This window comes from Marmota flaviventris, chromosome 16 (assembly GCF_047511675.1).
Source record: "Marmota flaviventris isolate mMarFla1 chromosome 16, mMarFla1.hap1, whole genome shotgun sequence".
NCBI lineage: Eukaryota > Metazoa > Chordata > Mammalia > Rodentia > Sciuridae > Marmota > Marmota flaviventris.
Genome location: NC_092513.1, coordinates 53607046 through 53623724, shown reverse-complemented (window position 1 = coordinate 53623724; position 16679 = coordinate 53607046).

Sequence of the window (16679 nt, the reverse complement as noted above, 5' to 3'; positions counted from 1 at the left end):
GTTTAGGTTGTCTATATCCTCCTGACTCAATCTGGGCAGATCATATGACTTAAGAAATTTATCTATGCCTTCACTATCTTCTAATTTATTGGAGTATAAGGATTCAAAATAATTTTTGATTATCTTCTGTATTTCTGAAGTGTCTGTTGTGATATTGCCTCTTTCATCCCGTATGTTAGTGATTTGAGTTCTCTCTCTTCTTCTCTTCGCTAGCATGGCTAAGGGTCTGTCGATTTTGTTTATTTTTTCAAAGAACCAACTTTTAGTTTTGTCAATTTTTTCAATTGTTTCTTTTGTTTCGATTTCATTAATTTCAGCTCTGATTTTAATTATTTCTTGCCTTCTACTTCTTTTGCTGTTGTTTTGCTCTTCTTTTTCTAGGGTTTTGAGATGAAGTATGAGATCATTTATTTGTTGTTTTTTTCTTTTTTTAAGGAATGAACTCCAAGCAATGAATTTTCCTCTTAGAACTGCTTTCAATGTGTCCCATAGATTCCGATATGTTGTGTCTGTGTTTTCATTAATCTCTAAGAATTTTTTAATTTCCTCCTTGATGTCTTCTATAACCCATTGATCATTCAGCAACCTATTGTTCATTCTCCAAGTGATGTATTCTTTTTCCTTCCTTCTTTTATCGTTGATTTTCAGTTCTATTCCATTATGATCAGATAGGATGCATGGTATTATCTCTACTCCTTTATATTGTCTAAGAGTTTCCCTGTGACATAATATATGATCTATTTTTGAGAAGGATCCATGTGCTGCTGAGAAAAAAGTGTAACTGCTTGATGTTGGGTGGTATATTCTATATATGTCAATTAAGTCTAGGTTATTAATTGTGTTATTGAGTTCTATAGTTTCCTTATTCAACTTTTGTTTGGAAGATCTGTCCAGTGGTGATAGAGGTGTGTTGAAGTCTCCCATGATTATTGTATGGTGGTCTATTAGACTCTTGAACTTGAGAAGAGTTTGTTTGATGAACATAGCTGCACCATTGTTTGGGGCATATATATTTATGATTGTTATGTCTTGTTGGTGTATGGTTCCCTTGAGCAGTATGTAGTGTCCCTCTTTATCCCTTTTGATTAACTTTGGCTTGAAATCTATTTTATTTGATATGAGTATGGATACTCCTGCTTATTTCCGAAGTCCATATGAGTGATATGATTTTTCCCAACCTTTCACCTTCAGCCTATGTATGTCTTTTCCTATCAAATGCGTCTCCTGTAGGCAGCATATTGTTGGGTCTTGTTTTGTGATCCATTCTACTAGCCTGTGTCTCTTGATTGGTGAGTTTAAGCCATTAACATTTAGGGTTATTATTGAGATATGGGTTGTTCTTCCAGCCATATTTGTTTATTTATGTTACTAAACATGGTTTGTTTTCCACTTTGATTATTTTCCCCCCTTTAGAGTCCTACCTCCCACTGTTGGTTTTCATTGTTATTTTCCATTTCCTCTTCCTGTAATGTTTTGCCAAGGATGTTTTGAAGAGATGGTTTTCTAGCTGCAAATTCTTTTAACTTTTGTTTATCGTGGAAGGTTTTAATTTCATCTTCCATCCTGAAGCTTAATTTCGCTGGAAACACAATTCTTGGTTGGAACCCATTTTCTTTCAGTGTTTGAAATATGTTATTCCAGGATCTTCTAGCTTTCAGAGTCTGTGTTGAAAGATCAGCTGTTATCCTGATTGGCTTACCCCTAAATGTGATCTGCTTCCTTTCTCTTGTAGCTTTTAAAATTCTCTCTTTATTCTGTATGTTGGGCATCTTCATTATAATGTGTCTAGGTGTGGGTCTCTTATGATTTTGCACATTCGGCGTCCTGTAGGCTTCTAGGATTTGGGGTTCTGTCTCATTCTTCAAGTCTGGGAAGTTTTCTCGTATTATTTCATTGAATAGATTGCTCATTCCTTTGGTTTGAAACTCTGTCCCTTCCTGTATCCCAATGACTCTTAAATTTGGTCTCTTGATGTTATCCCATATTTCTTGGATGTTCTGCTCATGGTTTCTTAACAGTCTTGCTGAGCTGTCTATGTTCTTTTCAAGTTGAAATACTTTATCTTCATTGTCTGATGTTCTGTCTTCTAAGTGTTCTACTCTGCTGGTAGTATTCTCAATTGAGTTTTTAAGTTGGCTTATTGCTTCCTGCATTTCTAGGATTTCTGTTTGTTTGTTTTTTTATAACCTCTATTTCCCTGTATAGTTGATCTTTTGCTTCTTGGATTTGTTTATGTAATTCATTGTTGAAGTTATCTTTCATTGTCTGATTTTGCTGTCTGATGTCTTCCTTGAGACTCCAGATCATCTGAAGCATGTATATCCTGAATTCTTTATCTGACATTCCATCTGCTGCAGCTATTACCTCTTCTAACGTTGAGTTGACCTGCAATTCTTGTGGTCCTTTCTTTCCTTGTCTCTTCATACTGTTCGTGTTCCTTTCTACTTGGTGAAACTGTTGTGCTATTGAATTTTCCCCCTATATATTTATATTGGTCTTGTATAGTTGCAAAGTCTCCCTCGCAGGCGCGGGAGGCGGCTATGCCCCTCCTCCAATTGGGGCAATGTGCGTACCACGCCGGCAGGCCGCTGGGCCTGCTCTGCCGGTCGGTAGCAGGTCCGCCGACCTTGCAGGCGCGGGCGGCGGCTCTGTCCCTCTGCGGGCCGCTAGGCTTGTTCTGTCGGTGGTCGCAGTTCTGCCTACTTTGCAGGCGCAGGCAGCGGCACTGCCCCTCTGCAGGCCTCTGGGGCTGTACTGCCAGTGGGTCGCAGGTCCGCCTACCTTGCAGGCGCGGGGGGGGGGGGGCAGCTCTACCCTTCCTCAGGCCACTGGGCCTGTTCTGTCTCTCGGTTGCAGGTCTGACCTGTTCTGATGGTGGTCACAGTTCCGTCTACCTTGCAGGCGCGGAGGGGAGGGGGCGGCTCTGCCTCTCAGCAGGCCGCTGCTCCTCTTCTGCCGGTGGGTCGCAGGCCCGCCTACCTTGCAGGAGTGATTGGAAGCTCTGCCCCTCCGCGGGCCACTGGGCCTTTTCTGTCGGTGGTCACAGTTCCGCCTACCTGGCAGGCGCGGGGGGTGGGGGGCGGCTCTGCCCCTCAGCAGGCCGCTGGGCCTGCTCTGTGTTTGGTCACAGTTCCCTCTACTATGCCGGCGCAGGGGGAGGGGGCGGCTCAGCCTCTCAGCAGGCCGCTGCTCCTCTTCTGCCAGTGGGTCGCAGGCCCGCCTACCTTGCAGGAGTGATTGGAAGCTCTGTCCCGCCGCAGGCCACTGGGCCTTTTCTGTCGGTGGTCACAGTTCCCCTACCTGGCAGGCGCGGGGGGTGTGGGGCGGCTCTGCCCCTCAGCAGGCCGCTGGGCCTGCTCTGTGCGTGGTCACAGTTCCCTCTACTTTGCCGGCGCAGGGGGAGGGGGCGGCTCAGCCTCTCAGCAGGCCACTGCTCCTCTTCTGCCGGTGGGTCGCAGGCCCGCCTACCTTGCAGGAGTGATTGGAAGCTCTGTCCCGCCACGGGCTACTGGGCCTTTTCTGTCGGTGGTCACCGTTCCCCTACCTGGCAGGCGCGGGGGGTGGGGGGCGGCTCTGCCCCTCAGCAGGCCGCTGGGCCTGCTCTGTGTTTGGTCACAGTTCCCTCTACTATCCCCTACACATTTTTATTCCCGTTTCAGAGGTTATAAGAAACTGAGACAGAGCAAGATTGAGTCACAACTTAAAGGCACAGAGTTCTCAGGAATGAAGGTCAGGTTTCAATTCAGAAGTACCCAATTCTAAAACCTCCTTATACTTCTTTTTTTTTTTTTCAAAGAGAGAGAGAGAGAATTTTTTTAACATTTATTTTTTAGTTATCAGCGGACACAACATCTTTGTTTGTATGTGGTGCTGAGGATCGAACCCGGGCCGCACGCATGCCAGGCAAGCGCGCTACCGCTTGAACCACATCCCCAGCCCCTCCTTATACTTCTTTATTCTGTTCCCTCCCTCTAGCCAGTCCCCTCTAGTCACTGCTCCATGGACACCTGCTCTTTCCTATCTACTCAGATTTCATTCCTTCACGGTCCTGCTTAGGACTTACCCTGGCCGTACCTCTGTCAATCTGTAATTTTACAGTAATTTTCACTTCCCCCAGCATCTGTTGGCACTAAAATATGATATATGTAGCATGAGAGACCTTTTGTGCTAGTATTAAGTATTACTCTTAATTCTGAAAATATTTCTTTACTCTGTGTAGGTGTTTAAATTTTTATGTCATCAGCAGGTATGTGAGTGGTTTTTTGTTTTTTGTTTTTGGGGTTTTTTTTGTGGGTGTGGTACCAGGGATCGAACACAGGGGCATTTAACTGCTGAACCATATCCCCAGCCTATTTATATATTTATTTGATTTAGAGACAGGGTCTCACTAAGTTACTTAGGGCCTCGCTAAGTTGCTGAGGCTGGATTTGAACTCAACAATCCTCCTGCTTCAGCCTCCCAAACTGCTGGGATTACAGGCATGCACAATCACACCCTACAGTCTGTTCGTGTTTTGGAGGCATAAAAACCCCCTCCATATAAGGCCCAGGCTCTTTTGCTTGCTCTGTGTCGACATTGATCTCTCCTTCATCTGTCCATCCCTCTACACAAACATAAAGTAGATTCCCCTAGATATTTAAACCTTCATTGTATGAATGGAGGAATGAATGAAGTATCAATAGGGCTGAATACCCTTGTCTGTGTAAGTGTCTTCTGGCACCTCCTCTTTCCAAGGAGCCTCCTAGCTTATCTTAGGACTCCTTTTAGGCTCAGCACCTTTAGGGAAATCTGCACAATTGCATTCTTCTTTAATGGTGTCAGCAGGCACTAATGAAAATAAAGGAAGAGATCTTTAATGAAAATGCTGGTACTTTGTCACCTCTTCTTTTTAATATAAGAAGTTCCATTTTTAATGACTAGACAAAGTCACTAAATGGAAGTAACTCTTAGCTGGAAGATCAATCCAGACAGACTGTCCTGCTTGCACAACTGGCTGCTGACTGAGCACAACATGAGCATCAGACCAACCAATTAGTGCTTAAGAGTCTGCTCGGCTACTTCTAATGACCCTGAGTGACCCAAGACTCAGCAACCTGTTGAGGTCTTTAGATCAGTGTGTCTATAGGAGACAGTTTGGGCATATTATATAAGATAACATCTATTTTCTGAAAACTATTGATTTTATGAATCTGTCCACTTGTCTGTATGACTCTGGCCCCTGCAGGCATTGTATCAGGCCCTTTCCTCTTAGCCCAACCCCTTCCACATATCCCCAGCTCTGTCTCAGGAGCAGATAGATCACAGACCAACAGGTCTGAGAAAAGAAGCATTCACACCACATCTTTAGTGCCTCAAACAAAAGGTACTGGACATATGTGTGAGCAAGCTGTGATGAAGGCCAGTGGCCAACCATCAGGAGAGCTAGGCTTTCAGAAAAAAACAACAGGCAGCTAGAAAGAGCAGGCCACCATCTAGGGTCCTGCTGATGTGTTATTTCTTCTGTTCTCAGATGCAAACCTAGAGAGGAAGATTGAGTGAATAACTCTGAAGACCAGGGGAGAGCTCTGTCATTAGTCAATAAACTTCAAATCAATCAAACTTGATTTCCAAATCAACTGTGAAGTTATTCAAAAAATTATGAAAAAAAAATCCTTAATTCTTTAGCAGAAGCAGGACCTTGTGAATCTATGGAGTTCAAATATAGGGAGAATATTCCATCTTTGCAACCTAAATTGAGATGATAAATCTAATCTTCCTGCCCATGTCCCCTACTATACTGTATTCTTCCAAAAGACAGAAGCCACCTGAATTTTCCTCCCATTCTATTTATTTATTTATTTATTTGTTTGTTTGTTTGTTTATTTATTGATACGTACCAGAGGTACAACTCAGGGGCACTCAACCACTGAGCCACATCCCCAACCCTATTTTGTATTTCATTTAGAGACAGGGTCTCACTGAGTTGCTTAGCACCTTGCCATTGCTGAGGCTGGCTTTGAACTCACAATCCTCCTGTCTCAGACTCCTAAGCCACTGGGAATACAGGCGTCCACCACCATGTCTGGCTCATTTTATCTTTAGTTCGTAGTTTAATTCCCTGTGGAGTAGCATGAGATAGGGGGTGACGTAGAAAAAAGCACAGGCTTCTGATGTTAAAATACCTAAATCCATAGAACAGAAATTGCATAAATGAAGGAATTCCCAAGTGTAATGCATCACCCAGTGATCCACCATCTTGAACCCACTCCAACTCCCAAGGTCATATTCCCATTGACTCTAAAAATATTTGGCATGTTGCTGTATTTTGAAGAGTCCATTTGGACAGCAAGCTGAACCCCTAACTTCTTTCATCTCCCCTCCTCTCCCAACTAGTCTACCCTTTGAATATTCCTGCAATAGGAATCAGGCTGGATTCAGCCTGCCCAACCTGGCCTCCACGCTGTATCCCAGGTACAAATTTTCTAAGCTGAACTGATTTTTTTTTCACTTGTAGTTCTGTTTCTAATGTCTTGCATGGCAATTGATGTGAATGTTTTATATTTCTGACCAATAAATACAGCATCAAGTGGTCCAATGGGTATGGAATGAGTGTTAGGGGACAGGAAAAGCCAGTTCTAAAGTAGTTTTTGTCCACTGGTCCTGTTCTTGTTTCATGTGTGCCTTTGTTTCTGTCTTTACCTCTGAGACACACTGGGCAGAGACTAGACAACACTCCTCCAAATATGGAATGTGTCACATTCCATTCTTTCACTTCATTGTCTACCACACCCCCTTTAGTCATGTGGGAAGCCCGGGAGGTGGCTTCCCTCAACTGGGAGCAGTTTTGAGCTCTTCCCAGGGTGTTTCTGCAGCACGCCATCTTGGGGGCTGCAGTCACAGCTTCATTCTGGCACAAGCCTTGTGGGGGTTGTTCCATCTGCCACTGAGCTTCCGAAGATGCATATGAGCACTTTGTGTGGACGTTATTGGCTAGATCTCCAGAAGGGGTCGGGGGAATGCTCAAGAGAACTTTTTGACTCCTGCAATCTGTGGGAGGTGGGATGTCATGAATTCTTGTGTTTGTTTATCCTTCACTCACCTACCAACCTCAAGCTGCTGTGATGACAACCTCCATCTCCAGTGGCCCTTCCCAAATGGACGTCAACATGCTCTAGATTCAGACATGTGAGTGAGTTGGGAGGGAGCCTTATTAGAGAGTTTAGATACCTTCTGGACATGTATAGGTAGCCTTTCTACTTCTATGACGGGGCCTATGCATGTTTGGTATCCGTCACAATGGCCCTCAGCATGGAAAACATGCAGTAAGAAAGCTGTCCGAAAAGCAGGATGGGAGGAAATGCACAGAGAACAAGAGATGGATGGCACATGGCTTAAGGTGAATGAGCTGGAGGATTGCAGACTAACTGATCTCACAATTGCTGAATGAAATGAGCCGCAATGAGGCCAAGATGTCATAGCAAGCCAAATAAGTCTGAGCTCCACATGCCTCACTGGGTACTGTATTTATAGGCTATATTTGCAAAAAAGTAATCATCTTCTTTAGCAGGTCATAAGTATTACAATAATTAATTTTCATCTAAAAAACAACTCTCTGTCCAAAAGTAGCACTAAACTGCTGTTCAAATGTATGGGAAAGAGGATGTTGAGAGTGATACATCCTAGAATGCTTTGGGCTGAAAGAAGTAAATATTCTAATTCTGTCCCAAGACATTGCTTTCCAGGTTGCAATACAATTATCTTCTCCATAACTAACTAATTAATTAAAAATGAATCAATTACTTAATTACAAACAGACTCTCAGTTCCTATCCCATCTTATTGAGACAACAGGGAACAGGGCCAGGAATCTAGATTTAACAAGTGTCCTAATTCATTCCAAAGCATATCCAGATTTAAAAAAAAAAAAAACTACTATCAGACCATTTTCCATCCCTCTGCCTCAGTCCCTGAGAAAGGCATGTGCCTAGAGAGAAAGCAGGTGATTTCTCATGCAGAGCCCCTAGTAAACACAACAGGACCAGTGAAGAGCTACTTCCTCAAGTTTCATCAGCCTAATAGACCAGAGTCAAAAAAAATAAAGACTGCTTTTGCCTATTTTAACTCCAACTCCCAAGGTGATGCCCAGAATTTGGGTATCACCTTTCCATGCAAGGAAAGTCAGTATCTGCCAGTTAGATGTCAAGAGGAACTGGAGGAGATTCAGGCAACAGCATATTCATAGCAAGCTTATGTTCTGTAGAATAAACAGATGGAGGCAAAGAACAATTCATGGGACTGGCCCTGGCTTAAGGTTGGCACAGTGTGTGCTCCCAGTATCCGAATAGTGCCCTGATGGCCATCTTGGAGAAGAAGAAGAGAGGGTAGGCAGTAGGAAATTGGTGGAGGTGGGTAGCTGGCCCCGGCCCAGATGCTAAGAAGGGAGCCATTTAGACAAACTTTTGCATAACCATGACAACAGGGTGGGCAGTTTCTAAAACCAAAAAGGAGAATTGTCACTGTCTCAGGATATTTCAAGAGGCAGTGAGTCTTTGCTGTTCTTCTTCAATCATAAAACAGTGCAGTTTCCTACAGGTGCTTAGATAAGTGTTCAAACCCTTTGGGCCATTCTGAACCATTCTTACCCCATATTTTAACGTCTCTGCAGAATGGTGTCAGTATCTCTTAACATACTGACCCTCATAGTTCTGTCCCTTCAGGATCCATACAAGAGCAGGCATAGAGGGATGCCTATAGAGTACCTGGGACCTGGTTTTGAAGTCCCTACTGGAGTCATAGGCCATAGAGCCTGTATGCATTGCAGCCAGCAGGCTGGGACCTGGCAACTTCCAAATAAAGGACACGTTCCAAGCTGTGCAAACTCAGGGGCAGCCTACACAGGCTCTGTGCCTCAGCCCCCCTCTCAAGATGTTAAGTGCTAAAAATGAACCAATGTAGACTTCCAAAACAGACTGCTCTGAAAATGGTCTCAAGAAATAGGAGTGATGACTTCATATGAGAGTATTTTAAAAAGAGAACCACCTAGGAAAATATTTGTCAGGGATATAAGAGCAGTGGGCTTAGCACAGTGCCAGGCACATAGTAACTACTCCAAATGTAGTCGATTTTTATTGTTATCCTTTAAATAGCTTTATACAAGGCAATAGAAAAAAAAATAGGAAAAGAATGTTTGTAGCAGACCGTTCACAGAAATGGCCCAAAAGCATATAAAACATTATCTTCTTTATACATCAAATAATTATAAATTTAAATAATTAAATACCATTACACACACACACACAACACACACACACACACACACAATTGTCCAAGTTTGCTTTTTGTTTGGTTTTAAGATGATACCCAATATTGAACAGGGTGACACCAAGCCAACCCCAGACACTACCAACACTGCCACTGGAAGATTGCAACTATGCAAATGAACACAGCATTTCCATAGAACAATCTGGAAATTTTGTTGCAAGATTACAAGCTTCTGAAGTGTACAGATAGATATTGGTATAGTAATTCCACTGCTAGGAGCTTTATCTTCAGAAAAGAGAAATAGAATAAGCACAAATATTTATCTATAGAATCTCTCTCTCTCTCTCTCTCTCTCTCTCTCTCTCTCTCTCTCTCTCTCTCTCTATATATATATATATATATATATATATATATATATATATTTTTTTTTTTTTTTTAAGAAAAATTTTGATGAACCTAATAAGGCAGTTTTGCTCATGATAGAAAACAAAGATCCACAGCATGGAATTTAAAGTTTAGCTGAGAGAAGTAGACTTGTTGACATTTCTGTTTCTCCTGTTAAAGGCACACACAGGAATCTGGAGGGGGTGACCCCCTGGTGCCATGATGGTGATCCCTTACTGCTTCTGAGCTCATAATCAGTCCACAGGTGGTTTGTGAGGACACTTCCAAACACTGCCACCGTGTTTGCACTTAGAAAACCTCAAATGTAGTTTTGATCTTTGAACTACGAACCTCAGCCCCGTGAGGGAGCCTTCATCTTCTGTTACAGTGACCTGAGCAGCTGCTGGAGTGGTCAGGACTGGGGAATTTGCTGTGTCAACTCATTTCAAGTTCAGGTGCCAATCCATGGGAATAATGTGCTATACCTTAATAACCTCAGGCTGGGAGGACCTGGCTTAGAATGGGATTAGAGTAAGTAAACAACCTGACTTTCCTCTGAGGTTCCTTCCATCTAAAAATGAAATTGTACAAAAAAAAAAGCAATAAAAAATTTGGTGTGGGAATCACAAGGCATAAATTCAGCAGAGTGGGTGAGGACCTGCGTGCGCTCTGTAGCCAGATTGCGTATGTTTAGCCCTGGTTTCATGACTTGGCAGCTGTTTTTACTGTGAGCAAGTTATTCAACTTCTCTGTGGTTCAACTACCTCCTCTGTAACTGGGGGGATAATCAGACCTCCTCCCATGGTATAGTCAAGATTAAGTGATCTAATGTATCTGAAGTACTTGGAACTGTGCCTGGCACACAGTAATGACTATACAAATCAATTCTCAATCGCATCATAATTATTTTTCCATGTTTTTATTGGTGCATTATAGTTATACATAATGGTGGGATTTGTGGTTACACATTGGTACATTGCACAATATAACAATATAATTTGGCCAATACCATTCCCCAGTATTCCCTTTTTTCTTCTTCTCCTCCCTCCCCCTGGTCCCTTTCCTTTACTCTACTGATCTCCCTTCGATTTCCATGAGATCCTCCAAACTTTCTTTGCCTTTTTCCTCTCTTGCTTCCACATATGAGAGAAAACATATGACCCTTGAACTTTCTGACTTTTATTTCACTTAACATAATATTCTCAAGTTCTATCCATTTTTTTTTTTTTTTTTTTTTTTTTTTTTGCAAATGACATCATTTCATTTTTCTTTAGGGCTGAATCAAACTCCACTGTGTATGTACACCACGTTTTATTTATTCATTTATCCATTGATGAGCACCTAGATTGTTTCCATAGTTTGGTGTCTGTGAATTGTGCTGCTATAAACATAGGTATGCATATTACCATACTTATTAAATATTATTGTTATCATTAGCACATCTTTCTTCTTAATTTGCTCTGAAAATAATAAATTAGATTAATTTATTTCAATCTCTTTTTTGCAAATTCTTTAGAAATGCAGCAGTCCCCCTCTTATTTGCAGGGGAATATGTTCCAAGACCCCAATGGGTGCCTGAAACTACAGATAGTACTGAACCTCTGCGTAGGCACTGTGATACTTCCCACAGCTGACGTGATGACTGAGATAGCTAACAAGTGACTACCAGGCAGGTAGTATATACAGCATGAATACACTGGACAAAAGGGAGGTTCTCATCCCAGGCACAGTGTGGAACACAATGGTGTATTTCATCATACTTCTCAGAACTGTGCATACCCTAAAACCTGTGAAATGTTGATATCTGGATTTTTCCATTTGATATTTTCAGACCTTGGTTTACAGCTGGTTACAAGAACTTCAAAAAGCACCCAGATAAAGGTTGCCAACATATGGGCACCATGCTGTATGCCGTAACCCCAGCTACTCAGGAGACTGAGGCAGGAGGATCACAAATCCGAGGCCAGCTTGAGCAACTTAGTGAGACACTGTCTCAAAATAAATAAAACAGCTCAGTGGAGGAGCACGTGCCTTGCCAGCATGGATTCAATCCCCAGTACTGAAAAGAAATGCAAAGAAAAAAACAAAAAAGCAGTCACAGTGTTTTTGAGCTGCTCAAGGAACTTTCAATATGACGACTGAGGTGAGAAATACGTCTTGAGGTTCAAATGTCCCTTCAACAAAAGATGTTTGGGAGCATCAACGGGACAGTCATGTAACAGCCAAATAAGATTGTCTAAGGGTCTTGTTCTGCAAAGCACCTGTCCAGCTGTTTAAAAGTGCAAAACCACAAGTGGGCTGGTGTCCTCTGATGAGATCAACAAACATCTTGAGCCCCTGATGCCATTCTGGATGCAAATAGAAAACAACAGCAGGAAGAAGCAGGAAAAAAAATAGTCCAGTGAATGGGAGAGGAAAAGTGAGCTTATAAATTACATAGAATAGAAAAACTATCCATGCTCTGGAATGCCACTTAGTGTGGTGGGGGGGGGGGGGGCGCGGAATTCCTAAGCAATTAAATCTTCCAAGGTCTTTTGCTCTATGTGACTTGTTTGCAAGCCTGTTTGTTCTCTCCGCTTTGGGGAAACTAAATAGGGAGGAGCACTTTTATTGGAGTGTCAGTTCACAAAAATGCAAATGATGAAATGATTCTATATTACCTTTTAAGAACATTCATGCTGCTTAATGATCTAAGGTGTGATACTCACGTTACAGTTTGTATCACTTCATAAAAATTTCACATGATGGTAATCCTCTCAGTTTACTGTAATGGGATTTCATATTAAAATGAACATAAAGGAATAATTCAGACTTGTCTTCATTATCCTACTAGTAGAAATGTTGTTTCTTCCCCACCCCAGCATCAACACTATAAATTATATGCATAGCTGAAGGCCTAACATTTAAAACTTCTCTGCTGATATACCAAGAATTTATTTAGGCTAAAAAAATCACAGGTGGCTGCTTTGCTCATATGTCACAATGGCGCATTTATGACTCACACTGATACAAGTGTCATTTATCATATGTAATGGTGCTATATCATTCCTTCATTTCACAAGTATTTATTTCACCAGGTATTGATGCTGAAAAATGTCATTATGTGTGCTCATTTGAATCTGAAACATACCATAATTTACACTTCTTTCTCTCAATCTATCAATGAAAGCATTTATGCAACAAGATTATCCTGTGTTCCTCAGTCAAGTAATTGACTCCCCCAAAATTGTAAAATGTAAATACTGTCACTCACCCTCTTTTACCCACTAGTTTTGATATCCTTTCATTATTCTTGCCCAAACCAATTATTACCAGTCTGTGGGATCTTCTTTTTTTTATTTTATTTACTTATTTTTTATGTGGTGCTGAGGATCAAACCCAGTGCCTCACATGTACAAGGCAAGTGCTCCACCACAGACCCACAACCCCAGCCCATGTGAGATCTTCTAATGATGGAATCATTATTAATTCTGCATTCATTAATGGATGCAGTAAGGAGGAATTTTCTCATTTATTTATTTAGTATTGGCTGTGTTTCTTAGTTTAATCAATTATTACTCATTTCTTTCTCAAATTTTCTGAATATATTATCCTGTATTGGACCAGAAGGAGCACATTCAAGCAAACTCCTGCGTCTTTTTTAGTGTGATCTATCACTGTTTGAGCTTTTCCTGACTCTCTGACAGAAGAAGGCATTGCAGGTTCATCTTGTTTTCCCAGCCCTAGCCCTGGAGGAAAACAGTTCTCCAAAAAGCCCTGTCCCTTTTCAGGCAAGAATGGTAGTTAGAACCTAATTTCTGGGTGCTAGAGGTGCTCATTATTACTACTAAGGTGTCATCGCCACCAAGTCTTCTCTAGAGACAGGGTTAGGACACATGTGTATGTGCACACATACATAAACTTTGTATCTAACATGTCTCTCCCAAAGGCCCTTGTGTTAAAGGCTTGATTCTAGCCCATGGTAGTACTGGAAGGTGGTGGTACAATTAAGAGGTGTAGCCTAGTGAGTGGAAATTAGATCATTGGGGGCATACCCTTGAACGGGATATGGAAAACCTTGTCTCTTCCTCTTTCTCTCTCAACCTGGTCTTGAAGTGCATGGGCCTCCTCTGCCACATGCTTCTTCCATGATCTGCTGCCTTGCTACAGTCCCAGAGCAACAGGGCCAATTAGTCATAGACTGAAACCTCCAAAACTGTAAGCCAAAATAAACCTTTCATCTCTTTTAGTTGATTTGCCTTAGGTATTTGTTACAGTAATGGAAAACTGACTAACACATTCACACACACACACACACACACACACACACACACACATGCATGTGCACTCATGCCCACCTATATACATACCTATATCTTTATCTGTATCTATTAAAAACCATTAGTTTATACAGTGATTCTCCACAGGGGGACAACTTTGCATTTGGCAATATATGGAGATATATCTGGTTGTCAAAGCTGGGAGGAAAGTGTTACTCATGTCTTGTGCACAGAAATCAGGGACACTGCCAAATCTCCTACAAAACATAAGACATCCCCCACCACATGGAATTCTGACCCCAAAAATCAATAATGCTGGAGTTGAGAAACCCTAGCCTATATAGTTTCTTCCAATATCAATCCAACTCCACACACTTCTGTGTAGCCTGCCCTTCTGACAGTGAGAAACATGGTTTCCCTTGTCCACAATAAGAACTCTAGTATAAACAGAAAGTATGCTTCCAAATTATATTCCATCCCTCAACAGAAAACAAGCTACTTACAGAGACACAATATTGTTTTCAATGGGATTTTTTTTGTTGTTAGTTTTGGTTTAATTTTTTTTTTACTTTAGCCTGAGGACAACCCAAATACTGTGTTCAAATGTTACTGAGGTGATTTGGGGCTTTTTCCTGAACATAATTAATGCATGAGAGCAACTTGTACTTTATTGATTTTTTTCGTCCCTGCACCTGTAGGTGCAAATCATCCATAGTTTCCTTAGGTCCGTGTGCCCTACAGTATGACTACTTGCAATCCATTTGCACAAAAAGAAACTGATAGAGCCAGACTGCAAACCTGTGCTTTATGACTCTACACTCTATACTCTTTATTACCCAGTGTTATAACTTCAAATTTCTCTTGGGTGACTTCACCATCACCTACAGGAAAATAATGTTTGTGCTCATACCTTCACACTCACACACATATTTAATATTTACTCAAATAAATTCATACAACACCTTGACATAGTGTTTCCATTTTATAATTGGAGGAACTGTGGCTCAGAATACTGGATCATCTTACCCAAGATTTCTCAAGTAGAGAAACCAAAAGAAGAAAGGAAAGGGACCAAGCTGGGGGAGGAGATGAGGGAAATTCAACTGACCCAATTGTGTTATTATATTGTGTGCATGCAAGAATATGTAGCAATGAATCCCCACTATTATGTATAAATATAATGCACCAATAAAAAAAAATCAAATAGAAAAGAAAAAGATTACCTAGATAGAAAATGACAGAACTGGAACCAAAATCTAGGTATTATTCTTCCTGGTTTATTTTTCTTTCCTTACACATGTGGTTTATAAAAGAATGCACCTCTAAAACATGTCCTCTACTTCTATTGAACTCTAGAATCACCTTGAGTTGCATCAGTATCCTGGGAAATTAAATAGTCCTTTTGCCATGTAGTTATTTTAAGTAGAACAGAACTACTGTTTTAGAAACATACAAGTTAGACTTATGGTAGTCAGGACTGTTGTTTGAAAGGTAAACTAATAACTCTCTAATTATTATCTAAATAATTATTTAATTATCTAATAATCCTTTCTAGCAGATAACAGCATTGAATGTTCACTTTTGCCAGAGGAAAAAACTGACATAAAGTTTCTTATATAAATCAGTCCCTAGCACTCAACCTATAGTGAAAGTATTAAAAGGCAAAAGCATTTGACAAGAAGTAATATTTTCCTGAAAACCAGATGTGGGTATTATTGCTCTCTGGTCAACAAAACCTTTTACATCAATAGACATTGCTTCCTGGATATGTGGACATGTATCCTGGGCGGGGTGGATTGGCGTGCAGAGACCCATGCACTAATTCAAAGCCAAATACAACACAACCAAATGCGATGAAAACATACTTACCTTGAAGCAAGGAGAAAAATTGAGTGAGAAATGGGGCCACAGGCAGCACTAACTATAAGCTGGACAGGAAATGTGGCATGAACTGAGCATGATCCGTGGCAGTAGAGGGAAGGCAGGAAACCTGAAAACGATCCACTTCAATTTCAGTAAGTTAAAGGTAAGCTGGCTGGGGTGGATCAGGAAAATGGCGAGAATAATTAAATGTGGCAGATGTGGCCCGTCGTTCCAGTTCTGCCTCATAGCAAATTTAAGGTAATTGATAGAAAGAAAAAAAAAAGGGGGAAATTAATTTTCTCAAGTCTATGACATCAGCAGAAAATCCATCTGGGAGACGACTTTCCCCTCCCAGGTGGCTGATTCAATCTGAAAAGCCTCCATTTCACAGTGCAGTAGGTTCCACTCTTCTTTGTCAGTCTCTTAGCTGACTGGCTAAGGACACAGATTTGAAGTCAATAATAGATCTTGGTTTAAAGCTGACTTTGTAATATTCTAGCTGTGTAGCCTCAAGCAAGTGCCCTCAATTTCCAGAGCCTCTGTTTACTTTTCCATGAGATGCTACTGATAACCGTTGTGGAATTGTTGGAAGGATTAAGTGAGATCATAGAATGAAGCCCTTTATTTAGCTCAGGGCCTGGCATATCGTAGCATGCAATCCCTGGTAGCTGCTACAGTCTTATTGCCTGTTATCTAGTTCATTTCAGCAAGTTGATGTCTGAGAGTGGGACTCAAGAATTCTCTTGATCATTGCATTTTTATTATGATGCATAGGTGACTATGGTACCCCCATGCAAAAATCACCAGCATCTCCCTCTTATCAATCAGTCAATTCAAAATTGAGAGTCATTCGCAATCTAGACTGAACCTAACTCCCAGCCTTATCTTCCAGTTAAATTCACCAGGAATCATATGCTCTGTGCCTGATGCATTG